This window comes from Leuciscus leuciscus (assembly GCF_965113295.1).
Source record: "Leuciscus leuciscus genome assembly, chromosome: 3".
In the NCBI taxonomy this organism is placed as follows: domain Eukaryota; kingdom Metazoa; phylum Chordata; class Actinopteri; order Cypriniformes; family Leuciscidae; genus Leuciscus; species Leuciscus leuciscus.
The window spans coordinates 12390923-12416678 of NC_138727.1; the positions used below are offsets into that span (position 1 = coordinate 12390923).

General features: G+C 38.5%; 1 long non-coding RNA gene across 4 annotated transcripts in view; it reads right to left on the minus strand.

Annotated features, from left to right (window-relative positions):
- Nucleotides 1–25756, minus strand: part of LOC309495917 — a 119706-nt gene that overhangs the window by 46105 nt on the left and 47845 nt on the right. For all 4 annotated transcript variants that reach the window (XR_014204874.1, XR_014204875.1, XR_014204876.1 and 1 more), the window contains exon 2: nucleotides 11725–11968. This is a non-coding gene — a long non-coding RNA (uncharacterized lncRNA). The remainder of the gene's footprint in view (nucleotides 1–11724; nucleotides 11969–25756) is intronic.

The window sequence follows — 25756 nt, forward strand, 5'->3', positions numbered from 1 at the left end:
CCCTTACAAAAAATTACTACAGTATAACTGTCAAAGTACAACAGCAGTAAAATCTTAGTACAAAGAAGTAGAATCAGTAAAGTCCAACTGTACAGTATAATGAAGTGTACGTACAGTATAGCTGCTGTTCAGTGATAAAATATACTAAGCTACACAATAATAAATTATATAAACTATGATATGCTACACTATACTACTCTACTATAAGCGACGCCATGCTAAGCTATGCTCTTCAATCGTTTGACTTTTCAAACTGACTGTATCTAACAATCACCCAGAATTGCTTTTGCTTGGACATCATACATTAATTAATAAAGCGATTAATAGAGGGGTGTTCCAGCTTTTTATCAGATTTGGCAAGATATGGTTATGGAAATCAACTGTACATGATGCTTACATAATTAGAATATACCCAAATTCTTGTTACTATGGGAATATCACAAAGAATTTCTGTGGCTAGAGCTCTTTTTAGTCCAAGTACTGTGTTGCGAGTTTTGGGATTTTTCTTTTTATTCTGCTCTCGTAATGTGAAAAGGACAACATTGGCCTTGTGATCTGGTCACTCGTTTTAATGAACAATATCTCATGAATTATTCCACCGGACTACACTCCCCTAATCCTCACTTACATCTCTGTCCCAATTTGTTTTCACAAGGGTGCTTTAAAACTTTTTTTCTCGTTCCTTCAATTCTCATTCCTATGAGCATCCTTTGCTGTGGGAATGTTTCTAAAGTAGGGAAACAAAAAAGACCAGATACCTCAAAATAATGGGAGAAAAATGCCTTTGTCAGGCTATAGTCAAGATGTTCAAACAATTTGTTTTGATCTAGCACCACAGATCAATCAATCTACAAATGGCTTATTTATCTTATAATGGAATAGAAGAAACTTCTATTTTAACTTTAAACCTTGAAAGTAGAAAATCATAGAAGATTAGACAGAGGTGCTTTATAGTATTGATGTTTTCTCTTTTAAGAACAGTGGACCAGTACTAAGAAAGACGAGAGAAATCCACAAAAGTGAAGAAAACTAGTAGACAGACAGAAAAAAAAGGGAATAGAGAGGGACAAAGAGAGAAAAACATATTTCGTTAGCCGGGTCAGGTTGTAATGCGGCTCTCTCTGTCTATGTCTTGTCCACAATATCTGCCTCAGGCAGAGGCACAATTGCACATTCATTTGATATCTGCGAGCTGCTTCCTCGAAATCACTTTCTCCCCAGCAAGCTCTCGTCTGGTTCTTCCCCGAGACAGCATCCCTCTATCTTGTCATCCTCCTGTGGCATCCATTACACATGCAAGCATATACGAACATACTCGCGCACCAAACCGACGGGAGATTGCTTGCCACAGCAAAGAGCGGGATGCATATTCCCCAGAATGCACTGGAGTTACATAGTTTAAACACAGCCACAATTTAATGTTTAATTTCCTTCGACCCCCTTCCAATCTCTATACTTTCCCTTCCCTCCTCTCTTTGCATCTCTCCTGCTGTTATTTTGCCAGTGTCTTGCTATTTCCCTCGCCAGTGTTTGGTTTTCAGTGACATATTTTTGCTTTCTCTAATATACCTGGGCGTTATCATGGCATCATCCACAGATACAGAGAAAGACACGAGAGAAGGTTAGAGAGAAAATGGAAAGGAAGCAAAGACACTGACTTCAGCCTGTCAAATATCTATTTTAAGGAGATTAAAATTCTGTCATCATTCACTCAACCTCGTATTGTGCCAAACCTGTATCAATTTCAGCAAAACAAAAAAAAAGTCAATGTTACGCAGGATGTTCATGTTGATCTTACAATGAAAATGATTCTGTGGTGAAGTAAATACTACAGAAAAACAAAGTTTTTAGATTATATAAAGTCTATATTAGTACTAAATTTAAGCTTGTATAAATTAAAACGTAAATAACATCAACGTTAAAAAATTAAGTAAAACCTACTCCATAATAAGGTTGCATTTTTCACTGTTTTTCAGCTGTATTTACACTGTTTTATCATTGCTTTTGTTCTTAGGTTTAGTGACTTACTGTTTTGTGACATCTGCAGTTAATTTTCTACTCCAAATTACACATTCATATTAAAAAAATGATCCAACGAATGTTACCGTTATTGTGTATTGTGTACCGAGTACTAAGGGTGGTTCGGGTGGATACATTTCTTCTTTTATGTTGTCTACACAATATCTACTGTATAATTTACTTAGATGATCTAAGTAAAGCATAAACTTTAAAAGCATGGCTTAAATCAGTGTTATATTGTTTAAGTAAAATGTATTTGAAACAGACTATTGCAAAGTAAACTTTAACTAAGTAGAAATTACTCAACAAACTTTAACTGGCCATGTTAAATATGTTTTCTTTGTTCATTTTACTTAACGAATAGATTTCCAGCCGTCAAGAGCCGTCAAAATGACAATTTAATAAAAATCACAAAAAAGTATTCTATTATTTCGCTATATTCCAAACTTTCAGATGACACACAGTAGCGTTTTGATTAACACAAACAAATTTATGCTTCTAAGAAAATCTTGCGCTAAAAATGTGTTTGGGGGGATCAATACTGTTATTCAGGAAGGAGGTATTAAATTGATCAAAAGTGATTGTAAAGATTTTTACACAGTTAAAAAAATAAAATATATATTTCAAATAAATGCTGCTATTTTAAACTTTCAGTTCATCACAGATTCCTGAATTTTTTTAAGGATCATGTGACACTGAAGACTGGAGTAATGGCTTTGCCATTACAGGAACAAATTACATTTTAATGTGTATATGCATTATATTCCAATATAATGTGTAATATTATATTTTTATGTAGGCCTAGCTTATGTTTTATATGCTTCTCTATAGCAAAAGGAAGCTGGCAGAACAAGGAATTCTAGCTAGCTAGTCTAGTCAAGAAGCCTGAGCAGCACGAGCATCTGAAACAGACCATCTGCTGGTCTTCTCAAAAGAGACACTTAACATTATGCAGCTTTGTGCAGGTGGGTCAGAATGACAATGTGAGAAAAAGAGAAAATAAGAGGGAGAAAGCATTACGAAGACTGCTGTGATGATTTTGAGAAAGGGCACCAGGAGATCACAGTCACACAGACTCAAAGCGCAAACTCACACAAAGGCATGTTAATTAAGGCATGTTTAGGGGACGGCTGCTCTCTCTGCGTGTGGGCTTCAGTGTTTGCGTCTTCACTTTTCTCTATGTGGGATTGATGAAGCTCCCCTGAGCGACTAGTGATGTCTGTTTTTTGTGGCACAGTGGGAAACATTATGTGGGCTTGGAGCAGTGTGTATGTGTGCGTATGTCTACCCTAGTGAAGGGAACAGTGGGGAGCAGAATGTCACTGTAATTATAATTTCATACGACGCTCTGTTGATCAGAGTTTGATAAGGATGAAGAAAAAGAAGATCCCTAAGCGTGTTTGTGTGCAGACACACACACACACACATATTCACAAGGGACAAACAGATGTTTTATGCATGTGTATAAGCGCAGAGGGTGTGTTAACTATAAGGAAGATCCGCTAAGTGGGTCAACATGTCTTGCCCTGCTGTGCCAGTGCTGTGCGTTATGTGACGTGAGTGGCTTCAAACACAATATCTAGACAGAATGCTTGCATTGAAGCCTTGAAGTCGACTCCAGGCAAACACGCAGAAATAGGCAAGAAATTGCTCACAGATTCATTAGGGAGGTCTGAGGCGTTTGTTCCCTCTCACTGGCAAAGTGAGAAGATGGAAATGTAACAAGATGGAACTACGGCACAATAGGAAAAAGAAAACTAAATTACTTTCTCTCACATTCGCTCACTCACTCACTCACTCACTCTCGCACACTAAAAAGTGCTACGCAAAGGTACAAAGACACTGTATTTGATTCAAAGACAATAAACTGAGATTTCACAGCTCGGCAGCGTGTGAACGTCTGGGCCAACTCTGTGCAAAAAATTATGCCTCCGTCCAAGAATAAAATTGGAAAACTAAAGCAACACAAGTGCTTCAAAGTCAAATGAAAACACCCATTAAGATGAAAGAACTCGCTCAATAGACAAATCAACGCTTTATTCTGTTATCAAACCCTTCACACAATCACTGGGAACGAATTAACAGAAGGCCACATATTCGACTAAGTCAGCAGTTTAGTCTTTGAAACATCTCTGAAGATGACTGAAAGTTGGCTAAAATCTATTCAGTCTGGTCTATAATATAATACAATATAATATAATATAAAATATTGCATCAAAAATAATCCTTTCACACCAAGGATGAAATTCTGTCCAGTTACACATATGTTTTTTTTTATTTATAAACTGCAAGATTTTCTTGCTCTCCAGGAGCAATAAATATATAATTAGTAAAGCTCTGGTGTGTTTTGGCAGAATGAAATTACATAGAAGCTTATGAAGGAGTGAGCCAGCTCTCAGATTTCATCAAAAATATCTTAAATTGTGTTCCGAAGATGAACAAAAGTATTACGGGTTGGAACAACATGAGGGTGAGTAATTACAGACAGAATTTACATTTTTGGGTGAACTAATGGTGCCTTCACGTGCTATGGAAAAGATGATATTTTCCACTTGTGCACTGGTATTCACCAGTGTGTTGTGTTTAAGTGCTTTTGTTGTCGTAATGTAGGTAAAAAAAATTGGACTCACAGATCCAGACCTGTTATTTGGCTAAAACAATTTTAGATTGCTTAAGTCATTAAATCATGGTGTCGCTGGTGTACACTACAGACAAAATACATTCACGTGAGTAAATTGCCTGATCACTCATTACTAGGAGGCTCCTTGACTGCTAGCTAGCATCTGCTCTGGGTAGGTAACACCAAACCATAACGGTATTTTTAAAACTGACACTGAGTGTTAACGCATTATATTACAATTGTTAATGACACAACATTTTATAGGCTACAAAAACGATCCGCTAACAGTAGCAAAAAACTTTTAGTTGTGTACAATGTTTATTCACGACTCTTGCGTTGCTCTCCGCCATTTTGAAAAGGTCAAAGGTTATCTCATCTAGGCAACTCGTGCATCAAAATATTCTACGAGCTGCCCAGTGGAAAATACCACATGAGTGGGTGTTCATGTGCATTTTCCACGTCGGCTTTTGGTATTTACCATAATTACCATAGCACGTGAAGGCACCATAACCCTTTAATGCTGGAGTATCGCCCTTTTGTTTTATTTAATAAAGTTACGCAATAAAGTTATTTAAAGTTTGCTCTGAACAGGCCTTGACAGCTAGTTCAACCCATTCAGGCCAAACACTTTGAATTATGTTTAAAAAGTTCATGCACATTTTGCTACTTTACACTGACTGCCTTTACTCAGAAAACTTGGCCTTGATATTAACCTTGATAAGATGAGAGTGCTTAAATTAATCAAGACTACCTGAATTCAGAAACTTCTCTAAAAAGCATTTGCACATCATGCCCATACCTGAAGTGCTAACCTCTAACCCGGACGTCGAGGTCACTTCCGTGATTTGGGAAAAGCCCGTAAAAGTCCTTTGCAAAAATTTCGGCAATAGATGTCGTGCTCTTTGTGGGATCTTGCGCGGTCACCCGGTGTTACTTAAATAGTGTTGACAACTTAGTGTTAACTAATAATTGTTGCAAACTGGTACTACCAACAAAATATTAGTTAATTCCTGGAACTGGGCATCGTTACACTACATCCTTATGCATTGCTTTCTGACAGGACTTTTACGGGCTTTTCCCAAATCACGGAAGTGACCTCGACGTCCGGGGTAAGCGGTAGCATAAGCCATCAGGCAAGTGTTATTTAAATAAACTCCTGATGTACTTACAAACTTTCCAATGCCTCGTTTTATGAGTACAGAACCTATTTGTACTACTGTAGAAGTTTGGTACCATTCCGGGCATTATTATTGTTGGGTCCGAGTCCACCTTTGTCGAGTCCGAGACCGAGTCGAGTCCAAGTCCTTAACAATCGAGTCCGAGTCCAAGTCCGAGTCCAAAGAGGGCAGAGTCGGACTTGAGTCCGAGTCCATTACCTCCGAGTCGAGTCCGGCCGAGTCCACAAAGATTTTAATAATTTGAAATTGACCTTTCACAAACACCCACCCCTCTTAGTTACTGTTTCTATGTCCGACAAGCCATTCCGCTCTCACTCCACATGTTCTCACACAGTGAAAAATATATTTGTACTACTGTAGAAGTTTGGTACCATTCCGGGCATTATTATTGTTGGGTCCGAGTCCACCTTTGTCGAGTCCGAGACCGAGTCGAGTCCAAGTCCTTAACAATCGAGTCCGAGTCCAAGTCCGAGTCCAAAGAGGGCAGAGTCGGACTTGAGTCCGAGTCCATTACCTCCGAGTCGAGTCCGGCCGAGTCCACAAAGATTTTAATAATTTGAAATTGACCTTTCACAAACACCCACCCCTCTTAGTTACTGTTTCTATGTCCGACAAGCCATTCCGCTCTCACTCCACATGTTCTCACACAGTGAAAAATATATTGCGGAGCAAAGAGGACACTGACCAACAGACAAGACAGAGCTGGCTACTTTTTGTATGAAATAAAGTCGCAGCTTTCAAATGTTAAAATCTTTATGAAAAAAAAAATATATAGAATTATTTTTATTTTTTTTACAGTTTTATGTTATTTTTTGTGGTGCTTTAATGTGTAGGCCACAGTTCAAGCAGCACGTGAACTGATAATCTCTTCTAGTTATAGCACGAATTAAACATAAATAAACATCATGACTGCAAAAAGAAATCAATACACACCATTTTTCAAGTTCAGATCCACTGACTTTATCTATTATTTGGTTTGTCGGACGAAAATGGTGGGTATCTGCATTATGATTGGTCAGATCGCCTGTCAATCAAATTCCGGTGAAAGGTCTCAATACTGAGCTCTTAAATTAATATTTTAAACCTTACAAAATGATTGCAATGTATAGTTACAGTTATACGTTTACCTATTGTACATCTTTCAGAATCTGCAAGGAGAAACATTAGCATCTGCATTAGCTCAAGAATGCAGCACGATGCATTAAGAGCCAGGGGTAAACCTTTGAGCAAATGATGGTGATGTTTAAATTTTTCTTATTTTGTTTTAAATTCAGATATCTTATGTAGCCGCTGAAGGGCAGGACTAAATTAATTAATGAATTTTTTAACAAAATAAGAACAATTTACACCAATGATCCAGTTCAAAAGTTTACACCCCCTGGCTCTTAACAGATGCTTCCTTCTTGAGCATCACTAAATGTTTGCAGCCTTGCAGGGTTTGTAATAGTTGTGTATGAGTCCCTAAGTTGTCACCAGTGTGAAAAGATGGATCTCACGATCATACAATCACTGCTAATAAGGAGTCAAATATGCAGAAGATGCTGGAAAAGCAAAGAATGTGCAGGAGCTGGAGGATTTTTCCTCATGAACAACCATTACAAAAAACAAACAAAAAACAATATTATAAATAATAATATCAAAACACACACAATATTAAAATCGAGCCTATGTCATTTGTCTTGTATTTTGTGTTTGTATTTTGTCTTGTGGACTAGGCTATTAAACATCTATTATGTGAATAAGCTTTTTCAGGGCAGTACTAAATAGAAACAATGCTTTTATGATCCTTCTTATTAAAAAATAAAAATATTTTTTTGGGGGGGAGATTCTGAAAGGTGTATGTAAACTTATGACTAAAGTGTAAATGTAACAGAAATCATAACATTATTAGACGCCAAAATGTTGCTATGGTTATCATGTTCGCATGTTATGGTTACTATGTCAATCATCGAAATTTCATGACTCACAGGACAAAAATGTAGCGGATTCACTCCCAATTTAAATGCAGTTATCACTCTTTATATTTTACAGTGTGAACGTAACCACTGGTCCTAGAAGCATGAAAAACGAAACTATTACTTAGATTGTCAATAGCACTCCCTTTAAAACATCACTAACGCGTTCTGCACTCTCCCTAAAACTCTCATCATAAACAATGAAGTTGTCCGCACTGCACAGTGAATCTCTTTTTTATACTGCGTCTAGACTTTTTTGTTTATGAGGGGATTTGCAAAAGGATAAAGCTCGTGCTGATTCTGAACATACATTTTGATTCTCCGCATGGTGACTCTAAGGCTCAATCCCAATTCTATTTTATACGCCTTCGCCTACCCCTTACCCTTACCATTGACCCTTGAAACAGAGTGGCAAGGCGTAGGGGTGAAAATATTCCCCTAAGAAATGGGACACCACTACTACACCGTTACACGTCATCATACGTCGTATACGCCTACGTCACAGGAGATGCGCCAATGTTTATCACAAACTTCCAAGATGCCGTCGTCAGCTGTAGTCATCTCAATTGCGTGAGTTGCAGCTATTTTTTTTTGTGTATTTTTCTTCTGAAGTTCGCAGAAAACAACGGAGATGACGATATCTTCGACGCCTAATGCTGCGCTCACCAAACGCGAATAGAGCATCTAGAGCGTCTGGAGCGAGTGATTTCAATGTTAAGTCAATGTAAAGACGCATTTATGCGCGTCTGGAGGTCTTGTGGCGCGAATGAGGCGTTTAGCACGGCGCGGCGGACGCGAATTCACCTCATTTGCGCGTCCACTTCGCTTCAAACTTTTGCTTTTTACACGCGTCATATTGTTAACGAACTTTAGCGATTTTTTTGCAACCGTTTCTTTGAAGAACATGACCGTAAATATGAACACAAGATTGAATGTGACATAAAGAAAATGATTAGCCGGTGTATGCAGGTACATTTTTCATACCCCTTCGTTTGAAGTGTGGTCCCGAAAAATCTTCGTTTCAAGGGCTATCTGGCCCTTCCCCCTACCCCTACCCCTCCGACCAAAAGCGAATCGAGACAACCCTACCCCTTCACGGGAACGCGTAAAACGGAGGGGTAGCGGCAAGGGGTGAATTGGGATTGAGCCTAAAACGCCTCTGATTTGCCACTGTGTTCATGCGCTTAATATACATGTTTATGATTGGCTACAATGCTCAACGGTGAAACAACACAAGTAGTTTTGTTTCATTTTTTAACAATATTGTATCCTCCAGTGCCTGGACTCGACTGTAGCCTACTCGGAAATCTTTAAATGTCAGAGTCCGTGTCAAATTCATCCGAGTGCGTGACAAGTCCGAGAGTACCCCAACTCTAGTAATTTACGAGATACAACCTTGGATTCATTAGCGCCTGCACTAAACCATTCGGCTGATATCTCTATAAGCTCTAACTTTAATAATGTTCGACCAAGGTAAAAAAAAGCTTCTGGGGGGATGTTTGGCTTGAGGTCATGGTGCAAAGGACCCTAGGTTGAAATTACTCTGAACCATCCCTTTAAGTGATAAAACAACAAAAAACAGGAGACCAAATAACTCTTTTCATAATGTGAAGAAAGCAGGAAGCGAGAGGTAAGAGGAACAGACATCAACTCAAGAGTCCTTGAAGGAACAACAGCGCTTTAGTTTACCCGAATATGTGCGCTCTGAAAAACCTTGTCACTCTGAACCCAAGTGCGTCTTACTGAAAAACTCTCCATTAAAGGAACCACTCTCCTTGTGGATGCTGGAAGACACATTTGTCTTATTTGAGGATACATGAGCATTAGAAGAACCCTATTAATCCAACACGGCAACAAGGGCTAATATCAGTGCGGATATCTCTGAACAGAGTATTACATTAAGCTGGGAAGACTTCAGTGCAAGCCAGGGGTCATATGGGATTCCAGAGCTTTTTAGAGTTTAGCTCAGATAGCATCTGCAGGATTTCTATGGAAACAAATGACCTTTACAAAGTAATATTCCTATAATTACCATCAGAGGCAACATCTGCTGTGGGATCCGGGGATTGTTTGCAACAATAGATGGTGATCCAAAATGTCCTCAATCATTTACCAACAGAAAGCAAAAATGAAAAGTTACAGGATGTTATCCAGCAGTTTGAACAAGGTTTTTCAAAACACAAGTCCCAGAATAGATTTGTGTCATATCTAATATCGTTTTTTGGTTTTTTTTTTTTAAAGGTCCCGCCACATTTATTTTTCTTCTATCTGGACTCTCTTTTGCTTATTTGTTGTTTGCTAGTCGGAAAGCCAGAGGGAGAATTTCCTCAGAAAAAAATGATTCGATCTTGCCTGTTGCTTGCAGTCGAAATCATGCTTATTCCCCCCATCCTTCTATATCTCTCCGCCGTGGGGGGAAGAAAGGGAGAGGAAGGGTTATGTAAATAATGGAAAATGGTAATGGGCCTTTAAATACATTATTGATCTACAGGTGTCTGTGAGAACACACAGACATGCAGATAAGAACACACACACACACACTTTCAGAGGCTTTCTGAGTCTCTAGCCCAGAGCTTCACAGATCTTCAATATCTCTTTATTGTGCTGTTTTTATTTTCTTAGTGGCTCTATCTCCAAACAGCCAATTTCCCACAAACATTGTGAGTAAAGGACAACAATAATTTTAATAGCATCAGTTATTCTCTCAGATGGTGTAGTAACACAATATATGATGCTATGAATACCATGTTTATATATATAAGATATAATACATTTCATTAAATGAAATTCATTCAGCACTCAATGAATAAATGGCAAATATTAGTTTACTTAAAGAAACAGCAGATCCACACATAAAAAAAAAAAAAAAGTATTAATTCAGTATTAATATTTTGAATTAGCTATTTTTTTATATGTTAAGTTTTCATTTTAATTTTAGTTTAAGTTTTAGTAATTTTCTTATGTGCTTTGGTAACACTTTACAATAAGATTCCATTTGTTAACATTAGTTAGCTACATTATTTAACATGAACTAACACAAATAAAGCATTTATTCTTCTGATGTTAATTTCAACATTTACTAAAATCAAAAGTTGTATCTATTAATATTATTTAATGGTGATGAGCTAAAAATAAACAAATTATTAACTATTGTATTAGTATTTTTATTAACATTAACATAGATTAATAAATACTGAATATTTCTAAGTATCTAGTACTTCAACCTAAAGTTTTTTTTTTTTAATTTGTGTTTTTTATTTAATATTTACATTTTATTTAATTTCAGCTTTATTTCAAATAACGTTTGTTATTTTTAGTTAACAATAACAACTGTTACATCAGTTTCGCAGTTGTGAAAAAAAAAAGTCACTTGTGAAGAGACTCACAAAGCAGCTGTGAAGATGAAGTTCATATGTTCATGTATATTGAGATGGGAGATGCTGAAAACACGAGCGTCACGTGTGTGAGTTTGTGTATCAGACGAAACCGCGCAGTTCAATCACACAGAGACATGCAGAAGTCACTTATTAGTGACACACACTTTTGTGTTTATTTCTGCTGTGTGATAGGCTATTAGATTAGTCTATTTGAAGTAAAAATGTTCAGACCTTTTCATCGTTATCAACGTAAATTTTATCGCGATCTTAGTATGATATCGTTTATCGCCCAACCCCAAGTGGAGGGTACCATGAGGTTCCTCACACAAGTAGACTTGGAATGTAGTGCACAAGTCAAATGGACCACTTTTATGGTGCTGTTTTGTCTATTTTGGTGGTTGAAAGCCGCCTGGTCACATCTGCTTTTGGAAAATCAAAGCATGGAAGTCATACAGGTTTGGATAACATGGGGATGAGTAAATGATGACAGAATTTAAATCATACCTAACTAATTTTGGGTGAACTATCCCTTTAAATTGTGTAGTTTCACTATGCTGTCTACAAACATACTGTACCTGTTTCTGTGTTTCACAAGCACAGTTGTGATCTGGGTGGATGTTGATGAACCATGGCCTGTGTATGACATTGACTCTTCACTCAAGTGGATGCAGCCCTCTTCAACACACCCTCAGACAAGTTCTTTACCGAACTCCATCCCTCGGGGACGCAAGAGATTGTTTTTCCATGTTTCTCCTGTTTTTCACGTCTTTCCACTTCTCGCTCCCTCTTGCTTTCCCCCTTCAATTAATCCCACTGAGACTACCGAAGAGAAGAAGGAGAGCGGAAGAGAATGAGAATGAGAGAAATAACGAATGACGATCTTACCACTCAAGTGGCCATTAGTGCAACTCGCTCAATCTCTTTAATGAACTGATCAGACCTAATGACTCCCAAACACACCCTCCCTTCATGCAGACAGATGTAGTGGGTGGCCTATACAGACTAAAGGCATGTGATTGGTGGAGAGGAACGGACAGGTTTGAGCGATATAAAATAGCGTTTTTGTTTTTGAAAGTGCCCACTAGCAAAGTCCACTTGGATAGTTTGTTTTCATATTTAAGCCAGAACTGCTCTAATGGAGGTTAATTAGTTTCAAATAATCAATTCTCCCATAATTAACCATGAATCATGGCTAAATATGAGAATGGATACAATAAAAAGTGAGCAAACGGCCCAAAGCTGGCCATTTGTCCTACTCTAGAACATCATTACGGCACACAAGACAGAACAAACCATTTTTCCCCACTGTCTATCTGTCTCACTCACTACCAAATCATAGTTATTGGATGAAGTTTGACAGTAAACAGTCTTGGTATTAGGATGGATGCTGTTGAAAGTTAATTTTCAGCCCCTCTCCGCCACACCTCCACAATTTCCATCTTCTATTTGGCCTGTGTATTCAGCTCAGGTTGGTACTTCAGGTGTGATGGCCATCATCTTTCTTTGGTAGAGAGGATGATGTCACCTTTCTGGGATGGCCATACTTTTTTGGGTACCGTTTATAGCAGAACAACAACGCAACAATGATTACTCAGCGGCATAGATTATGACAGGCCTATCTCTGTGAGAAATAACAACAAGACATCACAGTCAGGATTAAGAGAGGGAGAGACAGAGAGAGAAGAGGGACAAATGCAAAAGGATCGAGTTGAAAAGAGTGAGGGGGAGCTGCTGAGAAATTAGAAGATGGAAAGGAAATAAACACTAAAGAAAAACAAGAATAATTGAAAAGCCAAGGATGAGAGGGGACTGGTTAAGAAAGAGCCATGAAGTGGAGGGAGAATAAAGGAAGAGAAGGAAGCAATAAACAGAAAGAGATATGAGAGAGGAAGAGAGTCAGAAAAGCGAGAAAGAGGTGGTGATTTAAGAGATTTAAATAGAGAGAAATGACATTGCATAAATGACAAGAGATAATCGTGATATTACAATGCAGAATAGAAAAGAAATACAAATAAATTAAATTAGACAAATTAAAACAGCTTCTTCTACATGGCACTGAGATTAAAATTAGACTAAATTGGGACTTCTGCTTAAAGGTGCACCCTGATGGAATGTCAGTCATCTTGGACTTGGACTTGGAGTTATGGGTACTTGTTTTTAGAATGCCACTGTATAAATTCTCAGTAGCCATGATTATTCCATTATTCCAAATCCGAAAATTTGATAAATCATATTCAGCAAAAACAATAAAAAGAGTTACTAAGATAGAGCAAGTAGTATGTGACTGAAACAAAATAAAATAAAATACTAACCAATTTACTCAAAAATAAAGTGCCTCTCTTCTTCACACCCACACATGTAATCAGCAATCATTCTCTGTCTGGACCAACGACGTCATCATCCTCTTCATTTACACGGCAGGGAGCTCACAGCAGGACAGCTGTGCGTACACTGATGTGGATTTGAAAGGAGTGAAAATACCTTTTTCCCACATCACTTACCTCTCCTCTGTTCCTTTCCATCCCTCATCAGTTCATAATTCTCCCTTCATTCACACACATCCTCATCTTCTCTCCTCATCAACCCCCTTCCATCACCTCTAACTGCCCTTAACTATTGTCTCCTCGCACGTTCATCACCTCCTCTCTTTTCCCACCTCAGATACGCTTATCTCTGTCCACCCGGTCTGCGTTTCTCTCTCCGCTGCTGTCTCCTCCGGTCCCCGGCCCCATTCATACACCCGGGCTGTGGCAGGCTTTTGGCCCCCAGCAAAGCGCTTTCAGAGCACTCTCATTTTCCCCCTGTCCTATCAGTGCTGATCTGCTGTCAGTTAACCGGGCCCGGGCCGAGCTCTTAGGCTGTTCCCACTGATCTCCTGTCAGTCATCCAGACCTTCCGTTAGCTTCCTGACCATTCCCAGCTGCTTGTTATTCCACACAGGGAGCAATCTGTAGAATTCTCAAAATAGCAGAGTAATGGATTCCTGGCGTCACTGAGGCACTTTAATGCCCATAAGCCTGCGGGTGTAAAGAACTCTGGTCATGTGCACTGCTGGGGGACGCAGTGGATCTCATCTAGCAAGACTGCATAGTTTAAAATCTCAAGGTGGACGAAACTGGGATTTTAGAGCCAACTTAAACCTGGAAAGAAGATTTCTGCATGCTAAACATACAACAGCACACCGGCGCATACTCGAGTGTAATTGTTGCGCACATTTATCGGTCGACTGGTCTAGCTAGTTAAAAATGAATGAAAAAGGCATGAAATGAGAAGAAGTGATGAATTTTAGATAGGTAGGACCTAGCCATGGGCTTAGAGGGCTAATTTAAAAGTCTATTAGTCTTTATGGACTAAAGGAGAACTTGGTTGTCAGTCATCGCCATGACAACAGGATGGCCCACCTAATCTTTAAAAGGTAACTCTCGCCAAAATGCAACCTAGGGTCTTTTTGTTAATCTACTCGAGGCAAACTCTCATTTAAAAGCATAATTGGAATGGAAACTCCACTTTTAAGTTTCACCATATTTTCGTTTTCGGTCAAATTGCCTTTTGAATGGGAGTGCTAGGGGGACTACAGTGATAGCATCAAAAATCGCAATTTTTAAAACACTAAGAAGGCTCGACATATCACCAGGGGCTCTACACCAGGGGCTCTACACATGAACTCGAGCATTGAGAACATTGTTTGTGTACACAGGGTTTACTAAAAAGAAAGATTTTGAACAACTCACTGTAGCTGTGTCTGCCGGCATTTTGACAGTCAAAAATAGTCGATCTCCGAATGTGAATGAACTGACTCTGAATTTTAGTATTGCTTCTTATATGAGCATCCTTTTTCAAATACAAGGTCAATATTGATTTTCACTAACGACAAAACAACAAATTATCCGTGAATTTATATGGAACTAAGCTTTAGGAGCTTTCCATCTTTACTCTCCTCCCTGCTACGTTGCATTCGGAGATCGACTATTTTTGACTGTCAAAATGCGGGGGGACACAGCTGATCCTTTAGATGATCCTTCAGAAATCACTCTAATATGCTGATTTGCTAGCCTAGAAATCTAGACGCACCCTAGCGGCAGCAAAATTTATTTTGCAGCCAGGGTAGTCTAGCAACTACCGTTGACTTTCGAGCTGGAAAAACCAAACTCTAGTCAGGCCCATCACATTGTGTATAGAGTCGGTGGGCGGGATTTACATAATGACGACAGAGTTGTGACGGTTCCACGTGCTGCTGGCGAACAGCGGTCTTTCGAATTGGCTTTGTCCGTGACTCTGGAGGACTTGGAGTTAAGCTTTTCTTTGAGAAAAGAACAAAGAACGGCACTTAAGTCATTCTTAAAACAGGAAGATGTGTTTGTAGTTTTGCCGGCCAGATACGGCAAAAGTTTAATCTATCAACTAGCTCCGCTGTTGGGAAAACGCTCTGGTTGGTTGTAGCGCTGTCCTATTGCATGCAGAGCAAATTTGAAAGACAGCCGTTTATCCCGCCCCTCGGATCGAACCCTGACAATGGTGAGTTGCCAGACCTAACATCTTGATGTAGGTCTGGCTTGCCAGGCTACAGATTTGCTGCTTAAGAAATATTTCTGATTTTATTTATTTTTTGGGAAAGAAAGGAAAGAAATTAATACTTTTTTTCAGCAAGGATGCATACAATTGATCAGGTGAAAGTAAAGACATTTATAATGTTACAAAAGCTTTCTATTTCAGATAAATTATGTTCATTTGAACTTTTTATTCATCAAATAATCTGTTTAAAACACTGATAATGTTGAAATTATCAGTGGCTTCACTTTTTATAATGCCTTGGGTAAGACCTAGCCATGGGCTTAGAGGGCTCATTTAAAACTCTATCAGTCTTTATGGACTAAAGGAGCACTTGGCTGTCAGTCATCGCCATGACACAATTTGCCCCGCCCACTCTTTAAACCTCAATGAGCGAGCGAATGAGACCGTGAGTGAGTAAATAGACGGCAAAGTTCACAAGTTTACAGTCCGCGGGGAGCTGTCAGGACTCTGACACCTGAGCGTCCTATAGAGATTTCGCACACGCCTACCACATCTATCATCTCTCTCTCCATTCCTCCATCCATCTCGCTCGCAATCCCTTCACCACGCAGCCTTTAAATCTCCTCAATCACTCATCCAGCTGAGCAGAGCCCCCTTTCCTGCTGTCCCATGGGGCTACTTTACATATAGAGCTACGGATTGAAACAGCAACTGTTACGGCACCCCATCAGACAAGCTGAACCCAGACGAGCCTTCCTAATATTTAACATTCTACACTTTTTCCTTTAAAACCACCTATTTCCATTCTTCCGACGTATTTCCATCAGGACCCAAGCTATGAGTGCAAAACCAAAAAGCATTCAACAATGTAACTACACTGCGAGATAATGAAGTGATACAACAACACTGGAATTCTCCTGCTAGGCTCTGGCTCAATACACATAGTGACAAAATAATTAAGAGATTAAAGAATTAAAATGATAGTAGATTATTGTCTGTCTGTACATCTGTACATCTTGTACATCTGTAAGGGCAGATGGGGCACACCAAAATATTCATCCAAAACACAGACCTCTATATAAAATGAATCAGTAATAAATTGTAAATGTGTTCAGCATTCTGTAACAAATATTTCTGGATTTTCTAGACTATTTTAAGTTGTAAAGTGAGCAGGATATATACAAATTTAGCCCATAGCTTTGGCAGGCATTAATTATGATACAAAGCAGGGCAGAGGGTGTCTGAGGCCTTGTCCCAAATGACACACATCATGTGCACTTACCGTAGGATAAGCAAGACTCTAGGGCCTTTGCGGCCGAAATGTGCCCTCGATGCACCAAAAAAATCCAATTTAAATCTGTGGTGAAAAATGGAACTGCTGCACGCTCTAGTTGTGAGCCATTGGGGGCAGATTTCAGACTGTCCGGCTTATTTTCACGTTACCTTATGTAAACCTCGCTCCTCGCTCGCTCCGTCATATTGACGATATCAATCCACGCTATGTGTATATATTAGTCCGCATCAGGTAAGTAACTAGTTGGTACATTTGCTCTGTGTATCAAATTAATGAACGTTTAAACATGCTCATGTGAATAGCCTTTACTTATATAGTTCTGTTGTGTTTGTTTTATGTTTGTTCTGGGAATAGAAATTACTTTCATTACCTCACCGGAATTCCTCGACAACTTGTAACATTCTAAAACAACATTCTTTCGGAGATGATAAATACTACATTAAGGCAATAGTAAGATAGCATTCTATGCATGTGTCGTGTGTCGCTCCCGAGAATGCAGTGTGTAAAACTTGAATAAAACTTGTTTATTGTTACTCACTACTTCTGCGAGTCAGTGCTTCCTGACAGTATTGTGACATACATCCAGTAACAGATTATAGGAAAATAAATTGTGTTGATATTTTGGAAGATCAAGTTAACATTTATTAAACATTACGAGGTCAGAAAAAAAGAAAAGAAACATATGGACTGTTCACAATAAGATCAATATCATACATTTACAAATGAGAGCGAGTTTTCAATTCATGCCGATTTTAATGAAGAAATTTCACTATGGAAAATGCGAATGGGAAAAATACTTCTGGAACTAAGACAGTTTTAAAAAAGGTCAGTCACTGTTATACCCCATTAGACTTTACATCTCCCCTGCAGTAGCCTATACAGTGGTTTCAGGAAGTGAATCAACACTATCTGCACTTCCATAGCGGTCACCACAAAACTCACTCATTTTAAACGGTTTAATTGACTATAACAGGAACGTTCTAGTATTGTTGGATCACATCGCTCGCTTCCAGCGTGAACGAGCTGTAAAATAGAGTTTTTTTTATTTTTTTTTATTAAAACGAGTTGTGCACTCCAGTCGCGAGAGGTGCTTGTGTAATACTGTAATCCAATTCAGTGAATTAAAAGCACTGGGAAGTTTTCTCTCAGCACGGCGATAAGAGCTGTGGATTAATCTGGCGAGTGTTTCTGACAGGCAATTTGATAAACAGCCACTTATCTCTGGGGCAGCTGCACAGGAAGAGAACAAATAAATCATCAGAGGAAAGAAAGAGAGCGACTGTATGAAATAGGCTTTGTGTCTATGCTTCAGATGAATGACCATGAACATGTATATTCAATTAAACATGTAGCATAGAAGCTACCTACAGTTCCTAGATTACTACTACTATAGGATTTGTGTGGGGGGGGAACTCGGTGTTTGTGATGTATGGGCCACATTCATACCAGAGTATCATTTTTCATTATTAAAATATGTTTTCCTATCCCAGCTGGAACAGCTATAAGTAAGCCAACAGGTCGATTTAACTGAAAATTAAAATTAAACACTGTGACTCTGTGGAGCTTTTAAGATTTCTATGTTTGTTTGAGCAAAGGAAGTCTTTGTTGCAACCTGGGCTCATTAGAAAAAATATGTGCCACTGCCTACATTTTTGCGAAACTCCATACTGTACATACAATTAACTGCAGTTTCCAGCTAAAATGAACACCAGTGGCAGTAAAACACCAACAATATTTATTCGTTTTCACACGAATCATGATTACAGGGGCAGATTATCGATTAATGAAGTCTTAGTTTTGTGCGGTTCCTTGCACAGTACTGTTATGACCTCATAAACATTTTTACTATAGTGCATACACTTTGAAGTTTGCACCACATAACTAGCTCCATATGTACGGCATTTACGTAGTAAATTGCTCAATAGCTCACCTGGTACAGCATTGCGCAGAATGGATACGAATCCCATAAAATACAAGTCACAATAAAAAAAGCTAAAAAACCCATACAAGCAAGCTACAACGGCATGGCTGCTTCAGCAAATGTATTTTTATCTCAAATTATAGGTAACACTATCAAGTTAGGTTTAGGGTAGGTTTAAAAAAAAAATGTTATGTGGTACGTTATTTTCAAACACAATAGAGCACAAACCGTTTTCATAGAGCATTTCACCACATTTCATTTCTGAACTGCCACGATACATACAAAAACATAATAAAAAGTTGCCAGATTCACTTTCAGCTGTTCATCTGTCATGAACTTTAAGTGCTACTCACTGGACACTCTCAGTTTGAAAGTGTACAGTGTCGTGAAACATACAAAAATACAAATTGAAGAAATGTCGCCAGAGGCCAATGAGCCTGGGTTGCTTTAATACCAAGAGGAAACTAACTGTTAGTTTTTCTCATCATCATGGTGGTTGTTCAGCTGGCGCAGATTCCAAAGAAAACACACAGTCCCAAGCCCTTCACTAGCGACTATCTCGAGCTGTCCAGTAACTGCAGTTAATTTCACACTCTTAAAAGCCTTCAATAAACAAATGGGTAAAACATACGAAAAATATGAAATACACACACACAAACTCTGTCAGAATATATATAGCTACTTTTGACTTGTTTTGGGGAAATGGATGATGTAAACTAGGCAAATATTGACCACTTGGTTTGAGTAGCTCAACATTTTATTTAGGTTCAACTAATGGCATGATTATGGTGTAGTACTATCTGTTTTTGTCCAAAAAAGGGCAAATAAGGGCATTTTGACGAAACCCATTTAGAAACAGACATTATTTTTGCAATTCAATTAGGTGCCCGTGTAATTTCTTCACGACTAATGGCACTGAACACAATTTTCTAAAATAATATTAAATTCAGCAAGGTAGTCCCACCCCTAACTCATCTCTTTAATTGAGCCCATGTTATACTCAGGTCGTTCAAACAAACAGATTGCAATTCCTTTTGGTGCCACTAGTAGCCCAGAAATTACAAACTGCTGCTTTAAATATCTCACATAAAACTCTGATGCGTAAAGCCATTACTGTAACTAAGTTGTAAATGACTTTATGGCTCATTTGAGGACAGAACAGGATAGGCGTTTTAAAGGGAGGGTCAATATGGCAGAATACATTACTGCAGTTTCACATTTTACCTCAGAGACATGTTTTTCTCAGATTAGTTATCTCTCCCAGAATGGTTTGAACTTCCCCATAAACAAGTCAGGTAGACAGAACAAGAGAGGTAGATGGATAGATTGTGAGAAAAGGAGAAGATAGATAGATAGAGAGAGAGAGAGCTAAGTGACTGAGTTCACCAAGCTCAGTCCATCTGACAGAAACCAGCCGCCTTAAATTCTCCCTTCACCTTGCTCCAGCCACTAAACTCACCAATTAAATCTCACAAATTGGAAAGGAGACCGAAAGAGAGAGGAAAGGGACAGAGAGAACGAGAGAGAGAGGGGCAGAGGAGAACATAAGATGATGAGGTGGGAAAAAACGACAGAGAGAGGGAGAGAGGGGGGGTAGCGGTCATTTTGAAAAATGACTGTGTTTGTTCTGACAGCGTACAGTTAACAGAACCTCAGTGTGTGTGTGTGTGTGTGTGTGTGTTAACCTGTCACAGGGCCTAACCCAAGGCTAAAGCAGCAATTTCTTTTCACATTCCAACTCTGGACAGCACAGAGAGCGGCGAAACAGAGCAAGAGCGAGAGAACCTATCATCAGGCAACTACAGCACAGTGGCCGGATGACTGTCATAACCCATGAGGAGATTTGTGGTATGGTTATTGTAAGGCAGGGAAGGGTTGGCCGCATGTTTTTCAATCGCTAAGCCTTAACTCTCTTTTCAATTATACCTGACAAGAGATTTTTTTTCTGAGGTTCAGAGCTGCCATGGCAATGTGATGTGAAGAGGAGAACCGTTACACTGTAAAAAAACAAAAAAAAAACATATATAGGCCTATACATATATACATCTGTCTCAGTGTTTAAAGTAAAATACCTAAATATCCTTAAAACAAGTTAAATTTAATTTCCTCAATTTTCTTTTTTTTTTCTGGTTACATACATAAAACTCACTACATTTTGTTAGATATGTTTAAAGTCAGCATGATATCAAAATTGACCCTATTTAGAGTACTTTTTTACGACACATTGGTCCTATGTTGAACAATTAGACCTCCGAAAAAAAATAAGTCTACATAATCTTTAGTCAAAATCTGAAAATGTGCTTCCTATCTGTAATAGCGTTCCTTCTCTGATGACGTCAGTTTGATGGATTTGGCAGATCATTTTTTAACCACTCCCCTCCAAACCCACTGTATCACATTCCTGAAGTAAAGTCGGTTGCAGGTTCCATTCACAGGAACTTTAAAGCAAGCAAAGTTGATGTTAGAATGTTGCTAAGCTAATACACATAAGGCTGCATCCCAATTCAGAGGCTTCATCCTTTAAAAGTGCATTCAAAAACCGATTGCGCCACCATGGATCCTTCATGGCCTTGCCTATCCCAGAATTCCCCAGCATGGCCTTTGAAGTCTGAGTCCTTCGAAGGATGTAGCCTTTGAATTGGGTCACAGCCATCAAGACTGAAGCCATTTTTTTACTATCTCTGACATTCACGTAGGCCTATGGTTGTCACATTTCGCCAACTAGAGGCAGCAATTGCAAGGAAATTGTTCAACTTTTAAATTGGTGATAAAGCAGCTCCACTTATTCGCCATGATAAAATAACTGAACAAAGAAATCCACACAGCTCCCATACAACTCTCCATTGGAAATTAATGACTTCCAGTTTGTCATTTGTTGGAAATAGTGAAAGCTTGAAGCTAATTTCCTGGCATACATGTAAAGAATCAGTCAAAGTCGATGGCAACTAAAACTGTTTGGTTACTAACATTCTCAGATCTCAAAATGTTTGTGTTCCGCAAAAGAAAGAAATGCAAACGGGCTTGGAATGACATGAGGGTGAGTAAATAATGACAGAATTTTTGTTTTAAAGGTGGACTATGCCTTTAAGGATTGTAGTGTGCACTTGGACTAACCTGGTCACTAGTAGCATAAATAGAACCTTATATAGTCTTACACACACACACACACACACACACACACACACACACACACACACACACACACACACACACACACACACACAAACACACATTCATTCTTGTATATCGATCTTTGTTGAGGACATTCATTGACACAATGCAATCTGTAGCTCCTTACCTTAACCCTATCCATCACAACTAAGTGCCTAACCCGAACCCTTACCCTAAACCTACCCTTAATTATAACCTTTTCCCTAAAGCGAAGTCTCGACCTTCAAACAGGCCTTTAAAGGGCTCTCAGAAAGTGAGGACTGGCCAAAATCTCCTCACTTTACTCTCTTTGTCCTCACTCCGATGGTCTAAAACTCAGACCGGTCCTCGCAAAGACAGTTGTGCAAGTATACACACACACACACACTCAAACACACACACTCAACACACACACACACACACACACACACACACACGCACGCACGCACACACAGACACACACACACACACTCCAGAACAACCCTGATGAGAGAGAATGTCACATGATGTAGAGTAGACCAATAATTCTAACTCTGTGGCATTTAAAGGAGTGTATTAGCTCTCTCTCACACACATATTTACACTAACACAAAGCAAAAATCTCACCTGGTCATCTCTTGTTCCCTCACAGCATGAGAAAAGCAAAGGAAAACAGAAGAGAAAGACCAGGAGAGAGTCTTTCCTCCCCTTGGTCAGAGAAAAGAAAGCAATCAAAGGGGTTTGGTGCCACACAATCACAGACACTCATGTGTAAGCCACAAGCTGTGCTGTCGTTTACAGCAAAAAACAGCAGAATGAAACAACAAATGACAGACAGTATAAAGAACAACAACCGGGCTGCGGTTTCCCTACTGCTGTGCAAACCTCTAAAAGAATAAACCAAAATATACAGACACCTCAAAAACACCAGACGTGGTTTCACCCCTTGGTACAAATCAAATAAGTTGTTTGTCCACGGAGGAGGTTCACAGAAGAATAGATGTATGTGTGGTATGTGTGTGTGTGTGTGTGTGAGAGAGAGAGAGAGAGAGAGAGAGAGAGGGGGGGGGGTTACTTAGTACTGGGGACAATCTCCCCAAACAATAGCAAATTCTGACAAAACCTACACTCACATAAAAAAGGTACAAAAGCTGTCACTGGGGGTGGTACACCTTTGTACTCAAAAGGTACATATTTGTCCCAAGGGTGTACAAAGTGTACATATTACCTAATGGTACATAATGATACACAACCTTTTTAAAAGGTACCGTCCCAGTGACAGCTTTTGTACCATTTTTTGAGTGTACCTTTGTGGACATCTGTGGACATGACTGTAAAAATAATTAAATAAAAAACTAATTTTATAGAAGCAGAACATTTCAAATTTGTAGAATAATAAAATGTGAAATATTATTACAGTTTAAAATAATTGTTTTCTATTCCTTTTTTTTTTTCTTTTTTTTTTTTTTCCTGATGGCAAAGCTGAATTTTCAGCATCATTACTCAGGATCACATGATCCTTCAGAAATCATTCTAATGTGATGATTTGCAGCTCAGAAACATTTCTTATTATTATCATCAGTGATTAAAACAGTTATGCTGCTTATTTATTTTGTGGATTTAAAATATACTGCAAAATATACTGTGTTTACTATAGACACACACACACAAACAAAAAATGTGTAAAAAAAATTGTTTTTATATGTATACAAGAAAAGGTTAGCCCGGCCACTGCGGATCTCATTGGTCTAAAATCCCCCTCCTCATAACTCCATGTTAGGCATCAAATATGCTCTGATTGGCTGTGAATTGAGCTACAAAACCACAGTCTGTAGTGTCTTCATTTAGATAGAAGTAAACGTGCGTGTATGTCTGTGTCTCTTTAAGCCCTTTTGTTGGAGTTTTTTGTTGGAGTGTTTGCAGCAATCATGTCTTCTGTTTCTTATCAGTGGCGCTGCATTCTCTTGGTGTTGGGATGCTGCTTTTAGGTAACACTTGAAATCAAATGCACACTCTTATCATCAATGGATGCTTGTGAATAGCTTCACATTGGCTCCTGGCTTTCGCCCAAACTCTACACGAGTCCATCACCTCCTCCAGGCAACAAGTGTGCAAATGACTGGGCCACTCAAATCCCTTGTCTCTGTGGATACAAGATAGAACATTTGCATGTATGCATTTGACATATTCTTTCATCCAGAGATTCTTGGGTAAATTTAAAGGTTCACTTTAACAAATACATGCCATGGGAACTCAACTGATTCTCTAATATCTTGTAACCTTAAAGGCAGCAAGAAACAGCTTTTGCAGTGCATTCATATGGCTCTGGAACAACATCAAGCAAATTATGATAGAATTAATCTTTAAACTCTTAAACGCAAACCTCTGTCTTTAGCAAACCGGGATGTAATTCACTATCCTTTTTTTTTTTTTTTATGTTAGACGTCAACCTTCTAAGTATTCCTCAATTCATTCATTATAAACAATATAACAAGAAAAAAATATATAAAAGAATGTCTTTTTTTTATTATTCATGTAAGTAAATAGGGTCTCTAGGTATATAATAGTGTATGTTTTTTCAACTGAATCTCTGATGACTCAATAAGTGCAATTCACCTTTCTTCCTCAAGGTGGCAATGTCTGATACACAATGATGACGTGATGTTTCACTCACAATTACCGCAGGCATAAAACAAACAAAAAAATCGGCAAAACATGAAATGGCTCACCGATTTACTGTCGAGCAAGTATACTGTACACTAATGTTTCCCAAACTGGGGTACATAAGGTAACAGAGGGGGTATGTGAACAACAGTGGTGCAAAGTATGAGTAAATGTAATTAGTTTACTAAGTAATAAGCACTTAAGTATCTTTTTGGCTACTTGGTACTTTTTCTGAGTATCAAAGATATAAGTAACTTTTACTTTCATGACTACATTTTAAAATAAGTATATGTACTCTTTACTCCAATACATTTGTAATAAGTAGCACAATTGTTACATTTTGCATGGCACCTACATTTTACTGCCGCAGTTTATTTCTGCTACAAAAGAAGGGATATCGCCATCTATAGGGCATTAAAGGTACAATATCAAGTGTGTTTTACCCTTACTCACCCAAAATTGTCAACAAGGTTACTTTACACAAATACGAGTGCATTAGCATGGTAATTGTTGAATGGCAGGTGTTTCATATATGAGATGAGGTCATGCTGCAGCTGGTGATGAGACCGAAACTAGCACAAGTGCAAGCATAGGTCTTGACTATTTCCTTATACATTATTTTATTTATCTGTTGAATTGAAGATACCTTTTGAAGGATATTGGTTTTACTTATGACCTTTTTGAGCACTTGAGCTTAAATGAGACTTGAGTGTTTGCAGACATTTAAAAAACTGTTGTGTCGACCTTGATTTATTGCAATATTGAGGTGTTCAGTTTTATTGCGATTTTAGACAGTGTGTAAATAGATACAGCTTGTGCCAAAGATGCAAAGAGGGCTTCTGTTCAAACTGATTTCATTTAATTTACATCATTGATTTAGTTTAATTAATTGCTTTATTTATTTTATTAATTTCACATAAAACATGACATACATAATAGGGTTTGAAAAACTCTACAACACTAAAAGTTTTGGGAACCACCCCTGTACGGAATCAAATAATAGTTTCACTGTCAATTGATCTGGTGAAGAAGCTGCCAGTAATCAAAATATTGATTTTGAAAACATTGAAACCGATAGCTTTGAGAT